At 44.9% G+C, this 27,396-nt stretch overlaps 1 long non-coding RNA gene across 1 annotated transcript; it reads left to right on the top strand.

The window, feature by feature from the left end:
- The first annotated feature begins 79 nt into the window (after nucleotides 1–79).
- On the top strand, nucleotides 80–21,333 carry LOC121143066. The gene is made up of 3 exons (XR_005880200.1): nucleotides 80–178; nucleotides 2,046–2,185; nucleotides 21,223–21,333. It is a non-coding gene; the product is annotated as an uncharacterized LOC121143066 (long non-coding RNA).
- The last annotated feature ends 6,063 nt before the right edge of the window (nucleotides 21,334–27,396 follow it).

Here is a 27,396-nt window from a genome sequence, read left to right as displayed (position 1 = left end):
GGTGCATAGGCAAACCTGTTAGGCATTTTCTTGATTAATGATTGATGTGGGAGGATCCAGCCCACTGTGAGTGGTGCTAACTCTGGGTAGGTGACCCTGCAGCAGGCTGAGCAAGCCTTGAGTGAGCAAGCCAGTAGCAGCATTCCTCCACGGTCTCTGCTTCTGTTCCTGCCTCCAGGTTGGTACTGTGAATTCTTGCCCTAACTTGCTCCAATGATGGGCTGTGATACAGAAGTAAAGCCTTATCTCTCCCAGTTGCTTTTCATCATGGTGCTTTTATCACAGCAATAGAAACCAAGCTGGATGCTCCTTTCAAGAATTGATTGATTGATTGATTGATTGACTGATTTCTTCTTTCCTTTTTTTTTTTTTTTTGCAATACTTCTGACTGAACATAGGAATAGGACTATAAGCCCACACACTTGCCTGGGAAGCCCTCTACCATTGAGCCGCAGCCCATATTTTAACTTTTCTTTTTGAGACAGAGTCTTGCTAAGCTGTCTGGGCTGTCTTGAACTCAGTCTGAGGTCCAGGCTGGCCTTGAGCTTCCAGTCCTCCTGCCTCCACTTCTGGAGTAACTGGGATTACAGGCCCACACCGTCAGGCCCAGTCTCTCATCCTCTTACAAGTTTTATAATTAAGAAACTGTGGGCTGGCAGATCAGCAGGGGACCTTGTCTTCAGATGACGAAACATTCTGGTGTCCAGAGACTTGTGAGAGCCTGCGCTGCGGGGAGTTCACAACAGGAGGATGTGGCCCTGGAAATGTGAGCTGTTCCCAGAACAGGAGCAAAGTATCAGAAGATGAGTGGCAGCTTTCAAGAGAGCCTGACCCTGTATGTGGGGGTTTGGAAGGTCTGAGAGCAAACCGGGAATTCTGTTTGTCGTCCCCCCCTATTTTCTTTCTCTTTGTTTTCTCCTCAGTAACTCTTTTCTTTTTCTCGGTTTCTCTGTGGGTGTGAAAAGAAACTCCTCCCAGCTGTGAGGAAAACTTGTGAAACAAATATTTTGGATATATTACAAATCTGTTGTTTTCCTTTTCCTCTAACTATTTACATCTCTCTTCCTGGCTTCAGTGGGGTGGGGACCATGTAGACAAGCCCTGGGACATAAACGGACACGCAGAGGACTCCACAGCCCTGCAACATGACCTAATATGAGTGCCATTGACATTTTCACCCAGGGCACCTGCTTTCAAAGCATCTGAAGAAGCCAAAGGTATAAATGGCTTTCTGCCAGCTGGAGCCAGCTTTGTGAAGTGACAGAGGCTTTGAGTCACATTGTAGATACTAATTTGTGTCTCACTTTATTGTGTGTGTGTGTGTGCGCGCGCGTGTGTGATGGAAACAGACATCAAATGTCCTCTTCGGTGGCTTCTCTGCCTCATTTTTGAGACAGTCTCTCGTGGAACCCAGAACTTGCAGATTTGGCTAGACCAGCTGTCTACGTAGCTGCTGAGATCCACTTGTCCCTGTCCCCGTACTGGGACTATAGACTCGTTCTGCTGCAGCTGGTTTTTACATGAGGGCTGGGGATCTGAATTCAGGTCTTCGTGTCTGTGCAGTGCGCACTTTTTACTGACTGAACCATCTTCCCAGCCATTTATTTAATGTTTTAATGTTTCTTGTGGTGAAGTATATTCGTGAGGGAAGTTTTTTCTCTAATGGACATGCTACATTACACAGCAACATCTATGTAATTGCTGTGCATTTTTGAAGCACTAGGGAATTCCCAGTTTCTTATTAAGCTGCACTGCTGTGAATGTCTTTCTGAACAAAAGCGCCATCTGCATTTGTGACCCTCCCCTTGGGACAGTTACCTCAACAATGGCCAGATGTTGTAAGCATCTATTTGGGGGTAGGGCTCTTAACATACATTACCAGAACATTGGCATTGTCTTTCTCTGCCATACCTTCTCTTCCCACTCTGTCCTCACTGTCCGCTTGAGTTTCAAAGGGTCAAACAGTGGAATACTCGCACAGGGCCTGGCAGTTTACGGTGACTGAATAGAGACTGTGATCACTGTTCCTCTTTGTCTTCTCTCAGACTCATCCAAGGGCGTCAGTGCCCCAGGCTGCTCTGTCCTGTGTATCGCCTGCTCAGCATTGCCCAGGTGTGTTCCTGCAGTGTTGCCAAGGGACTACTTCAGACAATGACATATTCCTTGAAATCAGGGTCGTCAGAAGGTAAGTGGCTTACAGGTTTTTCAGCGCTGGATTTTCATTCGTGACACAGTTCTGATCTTAACCTATAGAGTAGACTCCTCAGAGAGCTTTATAAAAAATGAAGGAAGCACAGCCTGTGTGGAGAGTAGGGCCTGGGCATTTACTGTTCGTGTAGAAGTAAGGCACGAGAACCACTCAAAGCAAGAGGAAGCCATCTGGGAATGTGCGGGTGCCACATGGGACCTGGTGATGGACTTACACAGACACTGGGTGCTTCTTTTAGTGCTACTCAAGGATGGCAGCGTAAGCACTGGGGGGAACCCTCAGTCCCCGACATGTTGGTAAGCACGTTCCCGCTGTTCTGGCTGTTTGGGAGGCCAAATCTACCCTCAAACAATGGGAAAGTCCTGCTTCTTTCTGGGTCTGTTACAGCTTCCATGGTGCCAGCCTGAGGGAGAAATGGAAGATCTAAGTTGTCACTAGCAGTCTCTGATGGCAAGAGCCCAGCTCTGGAGTCAAACCTAGGATGGAGGATTTCACACTCTTCTGCCATAAGCTGGTCCTATAAAAAGTATCCTCAGTGCCAGGCATGATGGTAGGCATATGTGATCCCAGCCTTTGGGAGCCAGAGGCATGAATGTGTTTGTGTTTGAGGCCAGTTAGGCTGCATATCAGCCTGGCTCTAAACAAACAAACAAGCAACTGCCACCACATGCTTAGATAATTTATTGTGATGCCTTTGTGCTCTGTGGAGTTGACTTCTTATCTTATTCCAAAGAAGCGTGCCTGTGCGTTGAGGATGTAGCGCAGTTGCAGAGTGCCTGCCCAGCATTCATGAAGCCCTGGGCTTGATCCTGATAGCCAAACAGACAGGACACAGTGGCACTTATTTTTTTTTTTTTTGGTTTTTCGAGACAGGGTTTCTCTGTGGCTTTGGAGGCTGTCCTGGAACTCACTCTGTAGACCAGGCTGGCCTCGAACTCACAGATATCCGCCTGCCTCTGCCTCCCAAGTGCTGGGATTAAAGGCGTGCGCCACCAACGCCCGGCCGTCACAGTGGCATTTATAATCTCATTGCCGGGAGGCGCAGGATGATCAGGTCAGCCTCTGTTACATTCACGTAGGCCAGACTGGGACAGGCGAGACCCTGTCTCAAAAACAAAAAGCCCCCAATGCTGACTCCCACAACAAGCCCCATCTGTGCTTTGATCAGGTACCCTGGATGGGTGTGTTCTTGGCATAGGTCAGGAGGAATGTGGTTGTATCTATTCATCATTTTTATAAATATTGATGAGAAATGGTAAAATGTTTTAAAGGAAACTCTATCTGAGGGAGTGTCTTGGAATTCAACTTTCTTTCTTCCTTTCAAAGTCTTTTAGATCTCCTATTTTGGCACTGAAATCTAAACAGCCAAGGTGGGTGGGCCAGCCCCCAAGATTTGTTCACTATTGAGGCACCCCAGATTCTCTGCAGAGTGGGCTTGAGCAAAGGGGCCCTCAGGTAGTATAGATGCCACAACCAATGCCCTAGATATGACAAATATTTAAAGTCACAGTGGCTTCCCAGAAGTGGTGAGTTGCTTGACTTTTTGTGAACATCCTTCTGTGCAGGAATACGAGAGGAGATTCTGTAGCAGAGATGCTGACGTGGAGAAATACTACCTAGCTCTTCATGGGCACACCCACAAGTGGCACAGGCCAGGAAGAAAGGGAGGTCATGTCTGAGATGGCCGTACCACAATGGAACCTGCTTCATCATATTTCTGATGCTAGAGACAGGATGAGAATGTAGCCCTGTTGGTAGAATGTTTGCCCAGCATATGTGAAGCCCTGGATTCCATCATTAGAACTGTGTAAACCCAGTCATGGTGGCACATGTCTGTCCCTGGATTCCATCATTAGAACTGTGTAAACCCAGTCATGGTGGGTTTATACCATGTCATCCCAGCTCTTGAGAGATGGAGACAGGAGAATCAAAGTTTGAATCCATCCTGAGTTCAAATTCACTGGTCCAAGGCTTCTCTGGTCTGGGTTCTCTCTCGGGTCTCTAAATCCTTCTGGCAAATATCTGGCTGCTCTATGAGTCTCTTGGGTAACAGAGAACTGCTTACCACCATTTCAGTCCACCTGCGTGGCTAACCCTTGCCACAGTGTCAGCCCGTCTGCCTGGCTAACCCTTGCCACAGTGTCAGCCCGTCTGCCTGGCTAACCCTTGCAGCATCCTCTCACACAGTACTTGAGACTGTCAGTGCTTGCTGATGAAAGACTTTAAATGCAACCAATAGCCTTGGAAGTTGGCTATCTCTGAGTCCTTCTGGTCTACCCTCACGTATCTGTCCGCCCCCATCCCTGCAATGTCCATCTTCACACATCGAATCTTGTTTCCAGCATTTTTGTTAGTGTTTCCCACACTTTCTTAAATCTCTGGCATTGTTTTCCACAAGTGGCTATTGATGCATTTCGACCTCATGTAATTCCCAATATTGCGGTGCCTATTACATGACAATTTTTGAAGCGTTCTAATGCATTGATTTTATCTTTGTAAGCCTCACTGTACAAACTGCATTGTTAAGACAGTGGCTTTGTAAGCATTATATGTACTTACAATACAATGAAACATTTTTCAGAAAGAACTATATATCCTTTTGTTCATGGGAATTAGAAGGACAGTTTCTCCTTGTTTCCACTCTGTGGGTGACTTCACGTGCATTGCTGGTCTCTCACAACTTTTGATCCATCCTATCAAAAAAGGCTTAGGTTTAGGTTGGCCATCACTGTGTTCCTGATGACCACAGTCATCAAGCTGGCTGCAATTATACAGCTACCATGTAGCACCTTAGCTTTTGACTTACTTAAGAATAACTGCTGCACATTAGGATTGTTAGGATGGCTGAATGCCTATGCTTACAAAATATCTGTTATGCTTATACCCAGGAAGCAGAAGCAGGTATTCTGTGAGTTTCAGGCCAGCCAGAGCCACACAGTGTCACCCTGTCAAAAACAAAACAACATAATAAGAAACGTAAATAGGGCAACGGGCTTAGCTCAGTTAATAGAATGTTGTCTAACATGTATAGAACCCCAGGTTCCACCCCCAGCCCCTCATAAACCAAGAGTAGCAGCGTGTGCCTGCAATCCCAGCACTTGGGAGGTAGAGACAGGAAGATAAGAAATTCATGGTCATTTTGGCTATGTTGAATTCAAGGCCAACATGGGCTACATGAGACTCCATCTCAAAAAACAAGAACATGAACAAAACAAACCTCCCAAAGTAAATAAATTAATGTCAGTAATGTAGCTCAGTGGTTCATGCTTGCTTTACATGCAGTAGACTCTAGTTTCGATTGCCAGAAGTACAATTAATTAATGAATTAATACTTTATGAATAAGTTTGAAACTGTTTTCCCCTCAACATTTCATTTTCTGGATGTTCATAATTTCACTATTTGGAATTGTGATATCCTGCATTGTGCCTTTAGGTTTATGGTACAGACATGCTGTTCTTGTATTCTTACCCATGTATTTAGTTTCCATAATCAAAGATGCAAAGATTCTCCGCGGCCCACTGGAAGCCCTGAGCCTTCTCACATATGTGTGGTGAATATTTGTTTTTAAAAAATTCCTGGTAATGTTTTTACAGGTGGTTAGATGTCTGCTATTTAAGGGACAGACGAGGTTTATGGTTCATGATGAGAATCTGACACTCAGCGGCTCATCTTCAAAGGCAGCCTGGTGTTAAAAAAAAAAAACAAAACCCATTCAGTTTTACTGATCAAAATGCAACTAAGTCTGTAAAATCCAGTTCAGTATGAGACACCAACACCCATTTCTGGGTACAGACAAAACTTTACAGAGACATTCAGGAGGGACACTTGGGGACAGGGAGATCCATTCTGGGTCACTCCCTGTTCTGGAAGGAGGACAGTCGAATTTCCACTCTTGTACCCATGAGCTCAAAGAACCCAATAGCTGGGAGAGTGTTTGTTAGTGAGGAGAGCAACATGATAGCAAGTGCTTCACCCAGGGGCAGGGCAAGACTGCATGCCTCCTGGGGTCTCTTTCCTTTTCTGGAATTTAGAGCCGCATTATGATGTAGTCAAATGTGTTGGTTTGAATATCTCCCATAAGCTTCAGACAACTTCATGCCGCATTGGTGGAGCTGATTGGGAAGGCCTTGGAGGTGTGATCTTTCTGGAGGAAGTGTGATCCCAGGGGTGGGCATTGAGGTTTCAGAACCCACGTACCACTCCCAGTTCATTCTTTCTGCTTCCTGTTTGTCACTGGAGAAGGGACAGTTCTAGCTGAATGCCTGCTTGCTGTCACATTTCCCTGCCATGATGGTGATGGGCTGTGATCCCTCTGGAATCATAAGCCACAAACAAACCCTTTCTATTGTAAGTTACTTTGGTCATGACGTTTTAACACAGCAATAGAAAAGAAACTAAGACACCAAGACAGGTCTCAAACCCAATATATAGTCAGAGATGGCCGAGGGCATCTGGTCCTCTGCCTCTACTCCACAGTGCTGGGATTAGTGGGCATGTGCTATCATGCCTGGTTTCAGTGATGCCAGCAATTGAACCAGGCTTTCAAGGCTGCAGGTACTCTACCAATTGAGCTACTTCCTCAGCCCCACTACACAGCCTTAATTGATTTTCAGTTGCTCTAAATGAATACAGCGGGCTAGGTAAGTCATAAAGACTGGAGATTTATTCAACTCATTGTTTAGAAGACCAGACAGCTCATGAGCAGAGTGATGACATCTGCTCCAAATCTGGGGAAGGTCTTCTTATGTGTTAGCCGAGCAGAGGGTGTCACATGGCACAACTGAGCAATTGTACCAATTTGGGTATTTCCCTTCCTCTCCCTAGAAAGTTCTTGATGCCTCCATACTCTCTCCTAACCCTAATCACCTCTTAAAGGGACACTTCCAAATGTCATTCACATATGAATTTCAGGGTGAAGTTTCCAACACATGACTGGAGACACATTCAGGCAGAGCACACAGTTGGTTGTAGGTATTCCTCTAAGAGCTTCCCTTTTGGTTAATTTTCTAGAGCTTCCAAAGCAAACCCAGACCCAGGATATCAAACCAGGACTTTAAAACGTTTCCATCTGCAGCCTCCTTTGCCCCAGACATCTTAATACAACCTCACGTCGATGAGTCTGGATAGTAGGTGTACTCAACAAATACCCACTCAAACAAATCCAATCTATTTTAAAGCAATTGTTTATAGTACATACAGTTTGAATTTTTAAAGATGAAAACAGATTTACATCCTAATGAGAGAGATGCCTCTATTTTTACATTAAGAATTAAAACTTGGATGAATATTTGATATTGTAGGACATATAGCATCATTCACTTTTTTTTAAAGAATTGGTTGATATCTTGATAGTGTAATTGTCAATGCTGACCACATTGTTTCACATATATACATCTGCATAAAATGACAGACAGAAGTTTAGTTTCATTTCAAAATTTGTTGGAAATTCTGTCTTAAACCCAACTCCAAATTCATTTTAAAATTTGCATCTGTATGTTTATCTACACATATGCAAGCATACCACATGTATGTCTGGTGCCCACAAAGCCCAGAAGAGGGTGTCAGATCCTCTGGAACTAGAGTGACAGATGATTGTGAACTGCCATGCGTGTGCTGGGAACCAAACAGGATCCTCTACTAGAGCAGCAAGTGCAGCTGACCAGAGTAACCTCTCCCAACCACCCCCTCCCCCAATACATTTTCTTTTAAATGAAACTCAAGCCAGGAGGATTTCAAACAGCCATCTTTAGAAAGCAAGCCCCCTAACACAGTCCAATCCAAAGATGCTAATTTGGTACTTGCTGGAAATGATGGTAGGGAAATACTGTCTTTGTTTTCCATCACTAAACCATGCTGCTTTCATAGAAGTGGACAACTGTTTGTGTGCAAACACCTGGGATTCATTACATGCTCGATTTTGAATTAATATTTGTCCTTGGGCATTCAGAAACCTTTTACTGCTCTTTTTTTTTCTTCTCAGCTCTTACATGGTTATAAGGCCCAAGATACAAGACATGGAGTTGTTGTCGAATATTATTTTAACTAGGCAAAGGTGTGGTGTGTTACATTTGTTTCTGCTTCTTTTGCTACGATGCAAATGTGTGTTACATTTGTTCATGTTGCGTTTGTTTAATTATGAAAAGGTGTATTGTATTTGTTTCACCATGCCTGCCTAAGGTACCTAATTGGTCTAATAAAGAGTTGAATGACCAATAGCTAGGCAGAGACAGGGGTATGGGTGGGGCTTTCAAGCAGAGAAAATAAACAGAAGGAAAAAAATCTAGGCTCAAAAAGAATGATAGAAGAAGAGAGGAGAGAATGAGGAGGAAGAGGGGAACATGCCTTGGGTCAGAAGCCAGGCAACAGTTAGCCAGCCAGACATAGAAACAGCAGTGAAGTAAAATATACAGAAAGGCAAGAAAGAAAAGTTAAAAGACCCAAGGCAAAACGTAGATAAAGAGAAATGGATTAAACTAAGAGCTAAACTAAGACTGAGCATTCAGAACTAATAACAAGTCTCCATGAAATGAATTGGGAGTTGGTTGGTGGCCCAAAAGAAAAAGCCTGATACAAGGGTCACAATTAAACAATAGGCGTTAGTTTTGTTATACTTCTGCAGGCTAGAGGTCCAAGACCAAGGTGTCCTTGGGTTTGCTTCTGGTGAGGGATTAATAGGATTTCATTCAGCCACCTTCTGACTATGTGCTCACATGGCCTCACTATCAGCCCACAGGGAAAACGTGACTCTTCACCTCTGCATAAGAATGCCAGTCCTCAGATTACCCTGCCCTTAGTGGACTCACCTAGCCTTAATTACTGATACCCCGAAAGTTCTACCTTCAAATATAGTCACATTGGGAACTGGAACTTCAACATAGGAAATTGAGGGGTTGAGTGAGGGCCACAATTCAATATTTAACACTTCTCTTGCTCCAAATACTTCCAATCAACTATCATGTCTTAGGTAGGCTTTGTGCTGGCTAGTTTTATGTCAACCCGATACAAGCAAGTGTGTTCAGAGAGAAGGAGCCTCAACTGAAGAATACCTCCATAAGATGAGGCTGTGGGTGAGCCTAAAGGGCATTTCCTTTCTTTCTTTTTTTAATTAGAAACAAACTTGCTTCACATGTCAATTCCAGCTCCTTCTCTTTCCTGTCCTCTCCCACCCCTACCAACTCCCTACCCCATCCCCCCTCTGCTCCCCAGGAAGGGTGAGGTTCTCCATGGAGGATCCCCAAAGTCTGTCATAACATCCCAGGCTGGGCCTAGGCACCCTCCCATGTGTCCAGGCTGAGAGCACATCCTTCCACATGGAATGGGCTCCCAAAGTCCATTCGTAGGCCATGGATAAATACTGACCTACTACCAGAGGCCCCATAGATTGCCCAAGCCTCCTCACTGACATCCATGTTCCAGGGGTCTGGATCAGTCCCATGCTGGCCTCCTATCCATCGGTCTGGGGTCTAAGAGCTTCCTCTTGCTCAGATCAGCTATTTCTGTAGGTTTCACCAGCCTGGTCTTGACCCCTTTGCTCATCACTCCTCCCTCTCTGTAACTAGGTTCCAGGAGTTCAGTTCAGTGTTTAGCTGTGGGTGTCTGCCTCTGCTTCCATCATTCACTGGATGAAGGCTCTAGGATGGCATATAAGGTAGTTATCAATCTCATTATAGGGGAAGGGCATTTAAGACAGTCTCTCCACTATTGCTTAGATTACTAAAGGACATTTTCTTACTTAGTGATTGGCAAGGCAGAAGGAGGGCCCAGCCCACTGTGGGTGGTGCTATTTCTGGGCTGCTGTTCCTGGGTTCTATAAGAAAGTAGGCTCAGAAAGCCATATGAAGCAGGCTGGTAAGCAGCACTTCTCCATGGATTCTGTGAACATCAGCTCCTGCCTCCAGTTTCCTGCCCCATCTGAGTTCCTGTTCTGATTTCCTTCAATAATGAACTATAATATGGAAGTGTAAGCCAAATAAACCCTTTCCTCCCCAAGTTTTTTTTGGTCATGGTGCACAGCCAAACATTCCTAACTAAGACAAGCTTGGTGTTAGGGGAAAACAATTAAGAAAACATTGCAAACCCCAATAAGGAATTCATTCTATACACTGACTCTCTAACTATTCAAGTGGCAGAATGTTCTGGAAATGCTGTGATGTACAGCATTCACTCTCCCCTGGTCTTTCCTATGGCTCTACCTGGAGCACACATCTCTACAAACATCCTAAGTGAGTGGCAGCTATCATTTTCTTGACCCCACAGAGCTGCATCAGGCCCGGCAGGGATGAGGTGGATTTCTGGGCATTCCAAAGCAAGAATTGTTATAAATCTCAGTAATTGTACCAAACTCACAGTGAATTTCGCTGGGCCCTCGAGGTTCCTCTGGGACAACCTCCCTGGCCCTTGATCCCATTCCCTCTCTTAAACCTACAGGTCAGAAACAAGAGGCATCCTGGCAGGAAGGCCGTGGCAAAGGCTTCCTGAGAAAATGGGGAGAAAGGATAGTGTGTGTGTGTGGGGACAGGGGGTTGGAACAGGACATGTGACACTGCCAAGGATAAACCAAATAGAGAAAGCTGAGATTCTGAAATGCAGTCCAAAGACTTGCAAGGCTTTTGTTTGTTTTGTTTTCTGTTTTGTTTTTTGACGTTTTGAACAGAGTTTCTCTGTGTAACAGTCCTGGCTGTCCTGGAACTCACTCTGTAGACCAGGCTGACCTCGAACTCACTGCCTTTTAAGCTTTTTATTAGCTGCACTAAACTTTCACATTGCTACCCGGAATATCTTTTGGGTTAACAAGGGAAGAACAAAGACCTGGGAGTGAGGTTATGGGTAACTCACCACCAGGGGGCACCCGTTTCCCTGTCCTCGGAAGAGGAGCCAGGAAGATAGATGGGTGTTCTGAGGAATGATAAGGTGGAGGGTTTATGGTACTAGGTAGGGAGGACTTTAGAAGCTACTATTGTGCTGGCAAATGAGGGGCACTTAAGACCCAGTTATTAAAGTATAGTGTGTATTATTAACCTAGACACCTCTGAAACTACTGGGTGCAGAGTTCTGGGGGGGGTGCACTCACATAAATATAGCTTTCTTGTGTGTGATTTTTGCATCACAAGGGAGTGCATATTACACACAAGTGTGTGTGCGCACACGGAGAGGTGTCCTTCCTAACTTAAATACGTTACACGCTGTTTAAATATTGCTTCAAGTTTAGGAAAGATGCTGGGTTCAAATCATTCTTCTTTTTTATTCTAGAAGATTCAGTGACAAAAAATGTTGCCTAATTTCAGAAAGTCTTTACATTTCATTTTAAATCTCAGTGACATAGCAGTTGAGGCTGCCAAAAGTCAGCAGAATGAATCACCAACCTGGAGACATTAGGTCCCAGGTAGAATTCCTCCTTGTCTGTACAGAGTCATAGCTTATGGCCTGCGCCATTTGCTGTTGACCTCCGACTGACCCTAGAGTCTGCCTTTCTCTAAGGTCTTACCGGCTCTGAAACCACCTTTCCTCTTCTTTGTTTGTGGTAAAGGTGTGTGTGTACTTGTGTGTCTGTGCGGGGGCATGAGTGCAATGCCTAGGCCAGAAGAGGGCATCAGACCTCCGGAGCTGGAGTTAAGGTGGCTGTGAGCTGCTGCTGTGGGAACTAAGCTCAAGCCCCCTGCAAAAGTGCATGCACCCTTAAGTGTTGAGTCATGTTTCTGGTCTGTGCAATCTGGTTTCTTCACTGACACATGAATAGGCATGTTCAAGAGCCTCTACGGGATAGGAAGATCAGAAGTGCAATGCAAATTTCTCTTGGCTTGATTTCTTGCTCTCACATCATCTCCAGGAAGTAATAGTCATAAAGAGGCTAGACCAAGGCCAAGGGCAATAAGACATTGCTCAGGCTAGACCAAGGCCAAGGGCAATAAGACATTGCTCAGGCTAGACCAAGGCTAAGGGCTAGTCCAAGGTCAAGGGCACTAAGACATTCCTCAGACAAGAGACAGAAAGTTTGCTTTGCTGTAACTCCCTGTATGCAGTAGATGAGGTAACCATGACCAGAGAAGTCAAGTGCCCTCCCTCATACAGCTCTGATTTGAAATCAGATATTCAAAGTTAAAACCTAGCTTATTTTCCGGCCCTGGCTATAAAACTATGAACTAGTTTACCCAAACTACTTGAGATGAAGGATCTTATAGTGACAATGGCTCTATGGATGATGATTATAGTAATGATAACAGCAACTGTTATCACCAGCAGACTAACGTACTGAAAACCAAAGCTTTATCATCTTCAGCCTCTCGAGAACCCTCCCATAGTTATCGCTTCTAGACGAGCCTTGACCTTCAGGGATGTCAGATACCAAACCAAACCAAACCAAATGTATGTGAAACAACCTACATTTGGTAAAGTCCAAAATTAAACCTAGGTTTGCTATTTAAACCACTCTGTTACTCAGTGCAGAGTAAAAATTACCAGCATATGGACTATCTGAAGATCCTTAAAAACCCAAAACAATAGCAAAGGGAGTGACGTTATAACTTTATGTAGTATGGTACAATGAATGATTCAAGTGGAAAAAATACTGCCACTCTAAGACAGGAAGCTATCTCACCGTCCCTGCCTAGAAAAAAAGCAGCTCTGATTATTTTCAATTACTCTGTGATTGCACAGGAAGTCAACCTGGATGATTACTGGTTGTCAGGGGCCCATGCCATCACTTCTGTGACCAGTCCACAGACTTATCGCTAGGAATCAAGTTCATGGGCGTTTCTGGTTCAGTGAATTCCTGCTGGTAATTAAAGTTGAAAGAATGAATGGCTATTTTATTGCAAGCTGCTGACATCTGGCTGTAAAGCCATAAAAATGGGAGTGTTCAGGAGAAAGTGAAAGCATGGTTACCGCTGAACTTGAATTCATAGGTCTCTGCACATTGAATTTGAGTCAACAGCTCTGCAGTGTTAGGGATGATGTGTAGTTTATCCCCTTCTTGTCAGTGCCTTGGAAAGAATCAAATATCAAAACAGACTTCTGCAACTAGTCAGTACTCCCCAGAGAAATAGTGTACATCCCCCCCCCAGAAGTTTGAGCATTTCTCTAATAACATCACTAAGAACAAGCACCAGGATGTGGTTATTAGCAAGAGCCAGATGGGTCTCATGAGCATATAGGGAAATGGATAGTTCTGCCAGTTGGTGAACTGAGTATGTGGTATTGCGTATAATTTTGTTATGGAGATAGGCACGGGAGAAGAGACCAAGGCACCAGGGAAACCCCACTCTAGATGGCAGCAGTGGACGAGGATTTAGAAGAGCCTTAGGTGTGGCATCTTGGGTTGTGGGTGGAGACTTCTGTCTGGTTGCAGATTGTGCAGCAGGTGGCAAATGGTGCAGTGTGAGTCACTGGAGACCTTGGTAGGAGTCACAAGAGGAAGTCTTTGTTTAGTGCAGCTCATCCCTGACGCTTGGGGACTAATTCCTGTGCACTGCCACCTTCACCCTGGCCGTGTCACCTGGTGCTTGCTCCTCTTCACTGAGCTTCCTCGTCAGACAAATGGGATAGGACATGAGGCCATCCCCGAGTACCCTCAGACCTCATATGACTCAGAACCCGATGGCATGTCTGACACACTCACTGCCATCTTTGCAATGGAAGAACTTGAATACTTGGTGCTGTGGCAGAGACCGTTACACATATGCCCCAGAGACAGCATGCCATTGCCTTCCTGACACAGGTGCTAGTGTACGCGCGCACCTCCACAGACAAGCGAGATTCTGTCCTAACAGGAGCAAGGGCCATTTTATGTGGTTGTTTGCATAACCAGTTCACATATCACCCTCCTCTTAAATGTGATTCAGCAGCTCTGCCCACGGAGGCCACAGCTGTTCAAGCATTAGTTTCCAGCCAAGTGAGCTTTGGCTACACTGAGATAGGTTGCCTTTGTTCTTTTACTGTGTGCAGCCACTGTATTTAACACAGCTCACACGTGCACACCTCTTTCATTCTTCCTTTTGTTATCCTTGCTTAAAGAAACGAGCCTCTTGGGCCAACCCTTAAAATAACAAGTGTGGTGTTCATTATGTACCAGATAGTCCGGTAGGAGCTTCACATATGCCATCCTCTTCAAGATAGCTCTGTGGCTGAATACTCGTCCTTAGTGTTATTCACAGGCCAAAGTCAAGGTCCACAGGGGCTTGTGGTCAAGGCCACGTGACTGGTAAATACCAGAAACAGGATTTGAAACCTGTACCTGCCTCTGAGATCTTAGAGGTTCTCATGCTTGGAAGAGGGCTAGCGATCCATGCATAGACCTTCTGTTCTTCCTCCTAGATTAAAAGCAGGTCTTAGAGTTTTATTTTTCCTTAAATTTGGGAATGTTATAATCCACCTTTATTCTCTTGCTAGGATTTATGTTGTAGTAATATCGAGTCACAGTGATAAACCAAACTCCACCAAATGCCCTGTGACAGACATTTACACATTTTGGGGGCATATGGGGGTGGGAGAAGAGAGGAGGACAGGGGAGGGGAAGGGAGAGGGGAGGAGGGGAGGAGAGGAGAGGCAAACATCACTAAGTCAAAACAGACAGATGCTTTGGTCATTAGCTGTAGGATAATCTGACAGGAGACATGTAGGGATTCAAGAATAAAGTGCCCTAACCTTGATGAATCCTTTACAGTGGATACAGAGATGGAAAAGATGAAGAAACTGATGGGGATGCTAACCGTGGAGCAAACATTTAAACCCAACAGCTTTTGAAAGGAAATGACCAGGGCTGGGTTGTGACTCTGTTGGTTGGGTGCTTGTCTAGCATGTAGGAGGCTGGGGCTTGACTCCGAGCACTGCATAAAACCACTGTGATGGTGTGTGTCTGTGATCCTGAAACTCAGGAGAGGGAGCCAGGAAGATCAGAAGTTCAAGGTCATCCTTAGCTACTTAGTGAGTTTGAGGCCAGGCTTAGTTATGTGACACTCTGCCCACCGTGTGTGTGTGTGTGTGTGTGTGTGTGTGTGTGTGTGTGTGCATTCATTTATCTACCTATTTGTCTGTCTGTCTGTGCCTACATGTATAACTGGAGTCCCAAGTCCCAGGGGGAACTCTATGAACTTCCCATGGCTAACTGAAAGATGCTCAGACTATGCTTATAAGTAAGTGGTTCTCAACCTTTCCAATGCTGCAATACTTTAATACAGTTCCTCATGTTGTGGTGACCCCAACAATAAAATTCTTTCATTGCTACTTCATAACTGTAATTTTGCTGCTGTAATGAATTATGTTGTAGATAACTGTTTTCCAAAGGTCCTTTGCGACCCCTGTGAAAGGGTCACTCAGCCAAAGGGTTGCAATCCACAGGCTGAGAGCCTCTGTTTCATGGCTTCCAGTTTTCACTGTGGGGAAGTGCCATCCTTGACTGACATATCGTTTAATGACTTTAAAGGATCTCTCTGTGGAATTGAGCTTATATCACAAGCTGGCATCCATTTGGAGCACAGAGAGAAAACAAGGCTTGGGAATGGGTTAGCTCATGATCCATGGCTTAAGGCAGCTGACTGGCCTGGAAGGCAGCTCAGCAGTTCTTTAAGATTCTTCTCTCTCTCCATCCTGTCTCTTGGCTTGAGCCTCAGGGTAGAATAGGGTGTGTTTACACAATGTCTGCTGAGGCAGATGTGAGCATGGGATATGACTTTGTCATATTTTGTTCAGAATATAATGTGTCACAGAGGTTTTTAAATTCAAACTTGGAGCCAAATTGGCTGTTGGCCATGGTCTTCAGTTTCCTCAAAGAAAAGGAAGACTTTACTGAGCAGCCAAAGGCTTTTATTACTGAGGAATTCAAATCTCAGTCAATCTCTGCTCCTCAGGGAACAAACTAGCAGAGGCTGATCTCATGGCTATAAGAGTTGGCTATTTACCTGATACCATTTAGGCCACATGTCCTAGGCCCAGTGACTCTTGGCACGTCTACAGAGGCTCTGTCCCAGAACTGCTCCCTGAAGGAGGCTGGTACAAAAAAGACAGTCATAGAAGTACCTGCAGGAAGGACTGGGCTGGCACCGGATGCTGCTTGAGATGAGTCTTGACAATACCCTGAAGCCTTTAGCTTGGGAGGAAGCTCTCCAGCAATCTCTGTTGACTTATTCTCCTTTAAAAGCCCCCAGAAGGTATGAGGACAGCTGATCCAGCAAGGAGACATCAGCTGTCACTGCCCATAAGGCATTTTAACTTACAAGGCTGCATTGAAAACTTGCAATAGATCTCAATCACTCGTCATTCATTATTCTCAAGTCTAGACTATTCCCTTTGAGGAATTCATGACAGGCAATAATTTAATAGGGAATAATGAGAAACAATAGTGGTATTTTTCCAGAATTTTACAGCCCTATCAAGCTCTTCCAAACACAAATGTTTTTTGAGATTCCATCAGAGTTACATGAAGTAGGCTATTAGTATTTCTAATTTGTTTTCTAGACAAGAAACACTAAAGATGACAAATGGCTTACGTAAAGCCTGTACACAGGTGGCAAGCAACAGGCCTAACACTTGACTTGCAGATGTCTGGCTTCAAGGTCTACAGATGTTGACTCTAGAGAGAGCCGCCATCACTAGTCCAGATTAAGGTCACAGATGTGAGCTTTCTTTGCAGCCCTTCCCTGATAGACTCTTCCCAGGGAACAACACCAGTTCCTGGCTTTCTCTGAAAGTTAGCTTTCAGTGTCATCTTCAGTTGCATCTTGGTTTCTCACACCTACGGAAAGCCACGTGGTCAGGGAGAGAACATTTTCCAATGGGACACCCGTGAGATGGGACAGGCATTCCTCCTGTTTCACCAGTACATGGAGGACGGCCTTGTACCAGGACAGGACAGGTGTCAATTTTGCTGTGGTGTAGACTGCACATTTCCAGTGGTTTGTCTTCTTGTCCTGTAGTGACCAGTCCCCCGTTTTAGCAGCCATTACAGGCTAACATGTGCTTGCATGACCTTGCCGCTCCTGTCCTGGTCACTAAGGTCAGATGCCCTCCTCATGGCAAGGAACCAATCAGAAGTTAGCTGGCAGGGCTGTGCTTTAAGCTCTGGGTGTGCTTTATGGACAGTGCACAACAGTGACATTCAGAACATAGCAACCACCCTGGGAGGGCTTATGGGCCATAACAAGTTGACCAATCAACACGCTCAGACCTGGAAGCGTACCAATACTGAGACTGTTTCATGCCCCTAGACACTCCCCTTATGCTGCCCTTTAAGATCCCTGCCTCGAGGTTGCTTGGGGTCTTTCTCCAGCCATTTGCCATGGTGACGGGGTGAAGGGCCCGAGCTAATGGGGTTAGCTCATTAAACATCTACAATAAAAGACTCTTTGCTTTTGCATCGAAATGGGCCTCTTGGTGATTTTGGGGTTCAGAATTTGGGCACAACAGTCTCTTGGCTTCTTTCAGCCCACCTCAGAGCTCCAGTGAATGTGCACATCTTCACACTGCATCTAGATTTAAGGTCTCCTCAGCAAATGTCTTCTTTTCTCTGTGGTCATTGGTCTTCTGTGGCATCATGACTGTTCTCTATAAGATATTTTCAAAATCAGGGACTGAGTTTATCTCCCTTATGTGGGGAACTGATGAAATCCTAATTGAAAGTGACACGAGCACAGCCATGCCAGGGATCCTAGTGCCTTAGATATGGAAAAAGCAAGACATTTCCTGGATCAGGCACAGGGAAATGGCAGAGCCTTCCTCCCCTAGGTTCAGTATGAATGTTGAATGTGTAGGAAGCATCTATTGCAGTGACCTTCTCCAGGATGCTTACAGCCTGAGATGGCTGCCCACAGAGACTTCCCATCAAGACTAACTAACCCTCCTTCCCCTGCTATACAATAAATACACTGAGTTTCTGGGTTTCTTTGTAGGTGCCCTCCCTCAAAATGAGCATATCCTGCCTGATCCCAGCTTTTCTCTCCATGTGTCTGTTGTTTCTTCATTTCCTGGTCAACCCAGTCAGGTTTCTAGGACCAAGCCTCATAGGATGTGATACCCTAGGATGGTTTGTATCATATACAGTTATTTTTTTATTGCAAGTTGCTGAAAAGATTTCTTTTATTTAACAATTAGTCCAGTCCATCAGGTTGAATTAATAAATAAGTATGCAAATAGATTATATTATGTATAAGCATCATTTTTGGATAGTGAAAGGAGAGGAGTCAGCACAAGACAACCCAAGGCCAAGTTCTCAGCACAAAGAAGACAGAGGGCAGGGAATAAGAGACAGAGACAGGAGACAGAGGACAAGGGGGGGTACTTAAGGAACAAGAGAGGGGGGAAGGGATTTTTGCTCAGGAGGGACAAATGACTGACTCTGGATAGAGAAGAGACAGATGTGACCCATAAGCTAATGGCAGTTTATAAAGGGAAAAAAGGGAAAAATCCCATGTTAGGATGAAGTGTTTAATTTTAATTTGTCATGCTAAAGGGGGACTTCTGATTGTTAGACTTCAATACTTTGATAGCAAATCCTTGGTAGTCAGCCTCAGGAGGAGGAAGTGGCCAAATAAAGGAATAGACCTTGGTGGCCAGCTTCAGGAATATAATCTAACTGTTTAGCAAGGCGGAGGGCATGGGGGAAGGGCAAGGCCTGCCAGAGCCATGTTTGCCATGCTCAAGCCTAGTAGAGTTCATTGGATGGTAAAAGGGCAATATGAAATCCAGAATATAGAAGAGGAAACTGGATTTGTGGGGTTGAGAGCCATTGTCCCAGTCTCCACAAGCCAATAATCACTTGCCTACTTCAGACATTTTTCAGATTATACCCTAAGGCTCTCATCATGCGACATGGTCCTCTTAAAAGCACCATGTACCAGGATTCTAGTGAGTTCTTACCTCCTTGAAGGTTTTCTAGACTAGCTGGAAGACCTTCGATGACTGTCTAACCTGATGCTGCTCACACAAGCGGTGTTGTCCCTCCATTGGTGTCGCTGTGGAAGAAAAATCATGCCTCTCCCAGAGTGTATGGCATGACCAAATGCAGGCAGAGGGCCACTTCATGGCATTCGCAGTCAACATTAGGGCTGTCCTCTGGGCCTTACGTCTTTTTCCTTTAAAAGTTGCTTCCTGCGATTAAATTGTTAGGACTGTTGTTACAAGTGAAATCAATGAGGATATTTTATGATACACACCCCCAAAGAGGTTTCCAGAAGAGTTCATCCTTAAGAACATCTATCATTTATTCTCTGAAATTTTCACACATGTGTACAATGTATCTCGATCATGGTCACTAGAGTTCCTCCCCATTCTCTTGTGACCCCCAGCATACCCTCCTTCTACCTTACTGTCCCCTCTCCCATCTTTGTGACCCACTGAGTTCAGTTAGTGCTTCCCTGTGAAATGTAGACTGAGGCTGTTGATGTGAGCCTGTGCAGATCACCATAGCTGCGGTGCCCAGGAGAGTTTTTTAAAAGCCCACTGATGGGGTATTTGAGATGGTTAGTGAGAAAAGTACCTGCTACCAAATCTGCAGACCTGAGTTTCATTCCCTGCCGCACACAGTGAGAGAAGAACCAACTCCCAAAAGTTGTCCTCTGGTCTCTACTTGCATTCTATAGTGCACATACCCCCCCACACTAAAAAATAATGAATAAATAAAAATTTATTAAACCTTTAAAAAAGTCAGTTGATGATACTTCTGTACAGTATGAGGATGTCAGTTTTACTAAAACCTCCAGATTTGGATATAATTTTTAAAATGTATTCTGGTTTGTTAAGGGGTGACCATGCTTAATATCAATATATTAGTATTATATATTATTATTATTCCTCATACACGCATCTTCCGAGGGCTGCTTACCTCAGTCCCTTTGCTCTTGTTTGCTCTTGGCTTTCCTTTCTATCTGGTCCTTCTCTACTTCCTCTTCCCCCTCTGTCTCCCCTTCCCACTCTTTCTGTATGTGAGAGGGACTGCACAAATACATGTGCTGGGGTGGGTGTATGCATACGTCTGTGTGCATGGGTGCATGCACTCTGGGGACCAGAGTTTGACATCACACGTCCTCCTCTGTCGCTTGACATCCTGGCTTTTGAGAGAGGGTCCCTCGTTGGACACAAAGCTTACTATTTCAGTAAGACTGGCTGGTCATCAAGTCCCCAGGATCTACTTGCCTCTACCCACTGGCGCTAGTGTTACAGACACACACCACCACACGCAGGTTTGTCCTTTCCAAGAGCTTCTGACTCCTCTAGCCTTTATCTATCTGCTCATGACATCAGCAGCTTCCCAGTCTCTGCTCTACCAGTGTTTGACGGTCAGTGACAACTGTCAACCTGAAAGAGAACATCACCCGGGAGATGGGCCTCTGCACATGCCAGGAGCAGAGCATCCTAACTGTCTTCCTCCAAGTGGGAACTCAGGCAGTTTTGGTGGCTCCCTGCCCTTACCTGAATCCTGTGCAAGTGCAGCCAGGGCCCAGCAGCAGCATGCGGTCGTCACTCTGCTCGTTGACAGCAGATGCGGTGTGACCTGCTCCCTCAAGCTCCAGCTCCTGACTTCCCTGCCCCGATGGACTGTGACCCAGAACTGGGATCCAGAGTAAACCCTCTTCCCTTAAACTGCTTCTGTCAGTGAGCTTTATCACAGCCACAGAGAGACTGAGACACCGCACACAAGTTCAAATGCTTAATCACATTGGGCCAGACTGTCACCACAATTTTTATATAGCAGACATCTCATGCCAAAGCTTCATCTGTTCCTCAGGTCATACTGTGAGGTGCAAAAATGTTTAATTTTATTATTTAGACACACTATGTGAGTGTGTGTGTGTCTGTGTGTGTGTGTGTATATACATGTGTGCAAGTGCCTGTGGAGGCCACAAGAGGGTGTTGGATCCTCTGGACTCGTAGTTACAAGTGGTTGTGGGTGCTGTCCTCCGTATGAGAAGCAAGTACTCTTAACTGCTGAGCCATCTTTCCAGTCCCTTGTCCTACTTTTAAAACTTGATGTAGAAAAAAGGGCAGTGTTCCTTCCTTAAAGTCAATATGTATAATTTGTTTACAGAAGACTTGGATGACCTTTGAGCAGTGGATTTAAGTGGTCTTGACTTCATTACCTGAGCAACAGGACTGCACTTCATGGAGCAGCAAATGAAGTCACAGTGAGCTCACTGCTGGCAAGGTTTTTTTTTTCGTTTTTTGTTTTTTTTTTTGTTTTTTGTGAGCCAATGCTGTACATGATTCTTGCTGGGTGTGATAAAAGCTTGCATTATTCCCATTGTGTTCCAAGTTCTTCAAACTCCCCTCTCCTCAAAGCTAGTCTGTCTCCTGACACAGGCCTTTGCCTCCCTTCCCCTGGCAACTTAAAGCCAATAGCATGTGTGTTTCTGGAGAGGCAACTCATGTAAGTGCCAGAACTTTCCTGGTGCTGTATTCTTTAAACTGGAATGTTTCAGGAGGTTATCCCAAGAGTGGCACAAACCCAGGGGATTCCTATACAGTAGTTTTACCCAGAGTCCACCCTCTGTGACCAGCCTGAACATGGTCCCAGAAATGGCTTCAAGAAGATCACAGTCAGGGCTTTGGATCAGTCAGTTACATGGATCCAAGTTCTATAACCAGATCCTATTTAAACGAAAAGCCAAACATGGTGGTATAAGCTTGTGATCCCAGCACAGACGACTAGGCAAGCAGGTCCCCGGAGTTTGCTGAAAGCAACCTTAGCTTATTTTATGAGTACGAGGCAAATGAGAGACCCTATCTCACAACAAAAAGGCAGATGGTGTCTAAAGAATGACACCCAAGGTTGTTCTCTGATCCTTTTCACACACACACACACACACACACACACACACACACACACACACACACACACACACCTGGAAGGTGGTGTCTGGCTTGCAGCAGGAGAGAAATACACTCTCAGCACAGTGGGAAGTCACCAATCTACTGATAGATTGGCCTCTGAAGAGACAAGGCTAGAAAGAATCACTGCCAAAGGCTCTTCAGTCCCCCACTGGATTGGAAAATCCGATATCCCATTTGTGATTTATGACTCTGGTATGAGCAGCTCAGAGACTTTACTGCCTGGGGAGGGAGCAATACTTCAGCCTGTGGCATTAATCCACGTAGTGATTTACAGTAGAAGAGAGTAGCGAAAGGCAGAGCTTGTATTTCCTTCATGCCAGGTGCTGTTCCTATGCCCAGCTATGGAAAAGAAAGTATATTTTATGGTGGTTTAAAAAGTTTTTGCATCAGAACCTGAACTCTCATGGAACTAACTTGGTCCTATATTCTTTCTCACTCCTCCCAGTCAGGGTAGGGTCGTTCTCCTCCTTGAATCTGGGTGGGCTTGTGGTTACACTGCAGAATGCCATCTGTCAAGAGGACCCTGGCAGGGCCAGACCTGTCTGTTAAAAGACAGGCAGCCCCGTTCACGGGTTCTCAAGAGTCTTGGCTGTCATTCGGAACTGTAGCTAACCTACCTGAGAAACCATATAGAGGAGCCCTCAGCCTGCATGGTGGTGAGCTAGACTTTTCAGTGAGAGGTCTTGGCTATCTAGCACACTTTAAGAGCTGGTGAATGTGTCTAAGAGACCCAAATGGCATTGCACTGAGCAAAAAACGTGTCTAGCTAAGCACTGCCCAAATTTTTGCATTACTACAGCATGTGAGACAGTGAAATATTTTCTGTTTAAAGTCACTCAATTTTGGAATAATTTTAAAATGTGGCAGTAGACAATAGAAATATTCACGTTAGCAGAAAAGGAATCTGGGGTGGGCTTGCACCTTATGGGAGAGGTTGAAAAAAAGTAACTAATAGACGACTCATAAGAGGACCACCTCAGTTGAACTCTGAGAAGCCTAGGGTAGGACCACAGTACCTGAAAGTGCAAGTAGTTAAACAGAAACTCAAAGCCCACCTAGCCACTGATGGTGTCAAGGGAGTTATGGAAGGAAGTTCTAAGGCGGGGTCAAGGTCACAATCAGGTGGTGGGGTACTATGATCCTTGCTTTTCTGACGTCTTGCTTATCCCCAAAGGGACAATGTTAAGCGATGGGGAGAGTCTTGGGGCTTCAGATAAACAGCCTGGATATCTGAAACAGAATGTGCCTCCCAAGGGAGAACCAGAAGAGAAAGATCCAATCGTATAGTGTACAGAAGTAGAGAGTGACTCATTTCTGTTCATATAGCCAGAAACTGGGGAAAAACTAAATGTCCTTCAACAGATGAATGGATTAAACAAAATGTGGTATATTTGTACAATGTAACATTACTCAGCCATTACTGAAAGAAATCTGCAGGTGAACGGCTGGAGCTAGAAAAGATTCATCCCGAGTGAGGTAACCTTGAGCCAGAAAGACAAGTATGGTATATACTCACTTATATGTGGATATTAGCTGTTAAGTCAGTGATAAGCAAACTACAATCCATAGAACCACAGAGGTTAGGTATAGAGTAATAGACTGCAGGAGAAGATCTCCCTGTGAAATACGACAGATAGTTATGGATGGATGGGAGGACAGTGAAACAGGAGAATTAAATGGGGGAGGGAGAGGGAAAAAGGGACAAAGGAGGGAATACAGGAAGAGACAACTAATATTAAGGGCCATCTGAGGGGTAGTGTGGAAACCTAATATAGTAGAAGCTTCCTAAAATACATACTTATATGAAGATGGTCTAAAGGAAATTGCCGAATAATGGGGAAGACAGAGCCCTGACTAGACATCTCTTGCCACTAAATGAAACTGCCAGTCCTGGGATTCGGTTACATGTAATTGAATTGTTAGCCAGAGGGACCCCATGGGAACTCCTAAACAACCCAGGGTGTTGCCAAGACTATATAGGTTTCTCTCCATAAACTGACAAGGCCCCATTGCTGACGACAGCACCCACACAACTCACTGAACATGGAGAAGTTGAGCTGGTGCCTACACAGAGCTTCACCCCTACATGCTAGCATCTTTGGTATAGGGGGGCATTCTGTACACTACCAAAGGAGAAATGTGAACATCAAGTCAGCTACAAACCCTGTATCTACAATGGTGCCCTGCTTGCTGTGATAGAAAAATTAATAACTAAAAGACATAAACGTTTAGGCTGTGACAAAGAAAGAGAGAGCCCTCAGATCATGGAGTACGTGACCAGAAGCTCGAATCCGTTAGCAGCTGCACCAACATCTGCCCCTACCCCCCTGCCTTGAGAAGCCTGGGAACCATGGTAACGAGATAGCCTCTTGACCTAGTGGTTGTAAAACTTTTAGATTGCAGGATGTGCTCTGATCATAAGCCCCAGCCCACAGATGTGTCAATTAATTTTACCTGACCAGGTGACAGTTACTGCCTTCCTCATGATAACCTTGTATGGAAACTTCGTGTGCTAAGTAATCTCTGTAACCATGGGAACCTTGGGAACTGAGACTTGCAGTCTCGTGACTCCCTTTCTCTTTTTCCCTTTAAAAGTTTCCCTTTTTGACTGGTGGGCACCTCATTTCTTCGGCCATGGAAAGGGATCCAAACTGACAAGCTTGAACAATAAAAAGAGACCTTTTGCTTTTGCATCAGAAGCGACGACTCCTTGGGTTAGTCTCTGGGATTCCGCAAACCTGGCACGACACTTGCAAGATATGCTAGGGCACTGGTGACACAGAGCTGTGGGAGTAACAACCAGTGACTGACTTGACTCAAGGCCACTCCATGAGATGGAACCCATACCCAACACTGCTTGGGTGACCGAGAACCTGAGACTAAATAACCCAGGAATATAGGATAAGAGTAAACGCTGCTGTTCTGCTATAGGAATGCAGCAATAATATGATTCCAGACGGCATTCTGCTTTATTCACACATCAGTACCTTGCTTAGCCATCATCAGAGAAACTTTCTCCTTCATTTCATACAGATTGCCACAACTCGTTGCTGGAGAAATTGGCCGTGTTGATGTGACTCTGCTGGGAGATTTTTGAACTACTTGACTGTACTAGACATCATCTCATGTGCCTTCTATTTTGTGGATTTCACTTTGTATCCTTTCATTAAGATAAAATTGTAGCCATAGTGACAATTATATATTGAATGATACAAGTCCTTCTTTAGTGGATCATCTAGCTTAGGAGTGATATAAGGGAGTCTCATTAGAATTGCAGCATTAAGCCAGGCACAGAGGCACATACCTTTACTCCCAGAACGTGGGAGGCAGACAGATCTACTTGCTAATACCAAGCCAGACAAGGCTACATAGTGAGACCCCATTGCAAACAAGCAAACATAACAGCATTAGGGAAACCTCAAGAATGATAAGGTATTCAGCACTCACAACAGCAGGTAACTACCATGGAGGTAAGAAGAGGCAGTTGCCAGGCATCAGAAACAGAAAAGGGACCCATAGAAGGGCACTAGCACATCCCTGTCTCTCCCTGCCTGACCTGGGACACTGGTATCTCACTGATGTCTTATACTTGGCTGCACTGTACTGAGAATCACCAGGGCAAGTTCAAAAGCAAGGTGTGTGTGTGTGTGTGTGTGTGTGTGTGTGTGTGTGTGTGTGTGTGTGTGTCTGTATGCTGTGAGCTGGGCTACACATTAGCTTTTTACTGAAAGGTAGTATTTAGTAGCACAATGTTCCCTGACAATTCTGGGCAAACCATCATTGCATATACAGAAATACAAGTCCAAATGATTCAAACAAATAACAAATCCCTAACTTTTATTATAATCCATCCCACACTGCAGTCTGCTGCTAAGTAGTTGAAGTGTGTATGCAGTAAATAAACATTAAAATAAATCACCAGAAAGTATTTACTAAAGATTTTGCCAAAGATGTTAGGATTGAGGAAAAAGCCACAAATAGGAAGCCCTTCAAAAATTAGCAGGGTTTGGATGGGTAAGAGAATCATGGGTGATTTAACCTTGCTCTATTAACAACTTTCACAATTAGTTCACAACCATAAAAAGAACTATTAAATGGTATTTAAGACATTAGATGATTGGATTGCCTGATATCGGAAATGGCAATAATGGTGTGGATATATGGATTCACCAGACCAGTAAACTGAAGTGGAGTTTCTTAGGAAATAACTTACATGGAAAACAATAAATAACTGCCGTGGCATTCCTGCTCCGTTCGAGGAAACAGACCTTGCTCCCTGATGCTCACAGTGACCTGAAGTGGCTTCCGACCTGAACCTTTTCCTTCTCACTGGTCGTGTCTGTACCTGTGACCATGCCTAAAAGGCATGGTCAGTGCTACAGGTATGGAGGCAGATCTATCACTACATGACATTTCACCATCTGTTTGAAGGATCCATTTGAACTCATGATTGATCTTGCTCAGTGATAATTACTCAATCTTTGAATTAAAAATAGCCTCCCCAATTTCACTTTCCATAATATCCATAATGACACCCTCATGTGGTGCCATATTAAATAAAATTCTCAAATCCCCTTTTAAGTTGGCCAACTTTTAGCTCCTACTCTGTCTTAGGGTAATCATTGCTGTGACAAAACACCATGACCAAAGAACTTGGGGAAGACAAGGTTTATCTGGCTTGTACTTTCACATCACTGTTTATCACTGAAGGATATCATGACAGGAACTCACACAGGGCAGGAACCTGGAGGCAGGAACTGATGCAGAGGTCATAGAGTGAAAGACCCCAGGCCGGGGACTTTCACGGGAGGGAGACCCGAACCCAAGGAACACCGAGGCCACGAGCTTGGATGCAAACAGCAAGAGGCTTTATTGATAATACACGGGTACCCGGGGCGTCTCAGTCTCGGGAACTGAGAGCCCCGAGCTGGGGACTCAGGGGTTCTTTTATAGCAAAAAGCGCAGTACAGAAGCGAGAAGCCTAGTTACGGGACCCTGATTGGGTAATTTAAATGAGGCTGGGGCTCAGAACGAGGTTTCTCTCATCTGGACAGAGAGGCAATTAAGGTTTCTCTCAGAACTCAATTCTCGGCCTTGGCCCTATCTGAAGAACAAAGGTTTCTGTGCCTGCCCAATCTTTCTGGGCTGGCTATGCAGACCATAGACACCTGGGCCCCTATCTGGACAGAGATAGTAGTGACTATTCAGCTGCGAAGACCTTGAGCTGAGCTCCCTCCTGATAAAAAATGGCTGAGCTGTGGGGGAAAGGAGTTTTCCATAAGCCTCAGCTGCCTGCGCTGGGCCGGGGTCTTTCATCCCCCCATTGCTCTTGTAACTGAATGGAATCTTTCATTCAGAGGTTTCTGCCATC

The sequence above is a fragment of the Mesocricetus auratus genome, unplaced genomic scaffold (genome assembly GCF_017639785.1).
Source record: "Mesocricetus auratus isolate SY011 unplaced genomic scaffold, BCM_Maur_2.0 Super-Scaffold_100011, whole genome shotgun sequence".
Lineage (NCBI taxonomy): Eukaryota > Metazoa > Chordata > Mammalia > Rodentia > Cricetidae > Mesocricetus > Mesocricetus auratus.
Note: the sequence above shows the minus strand (reverse complement) of the source record. Positions and strands in the feature narration are given on the sequence as shown.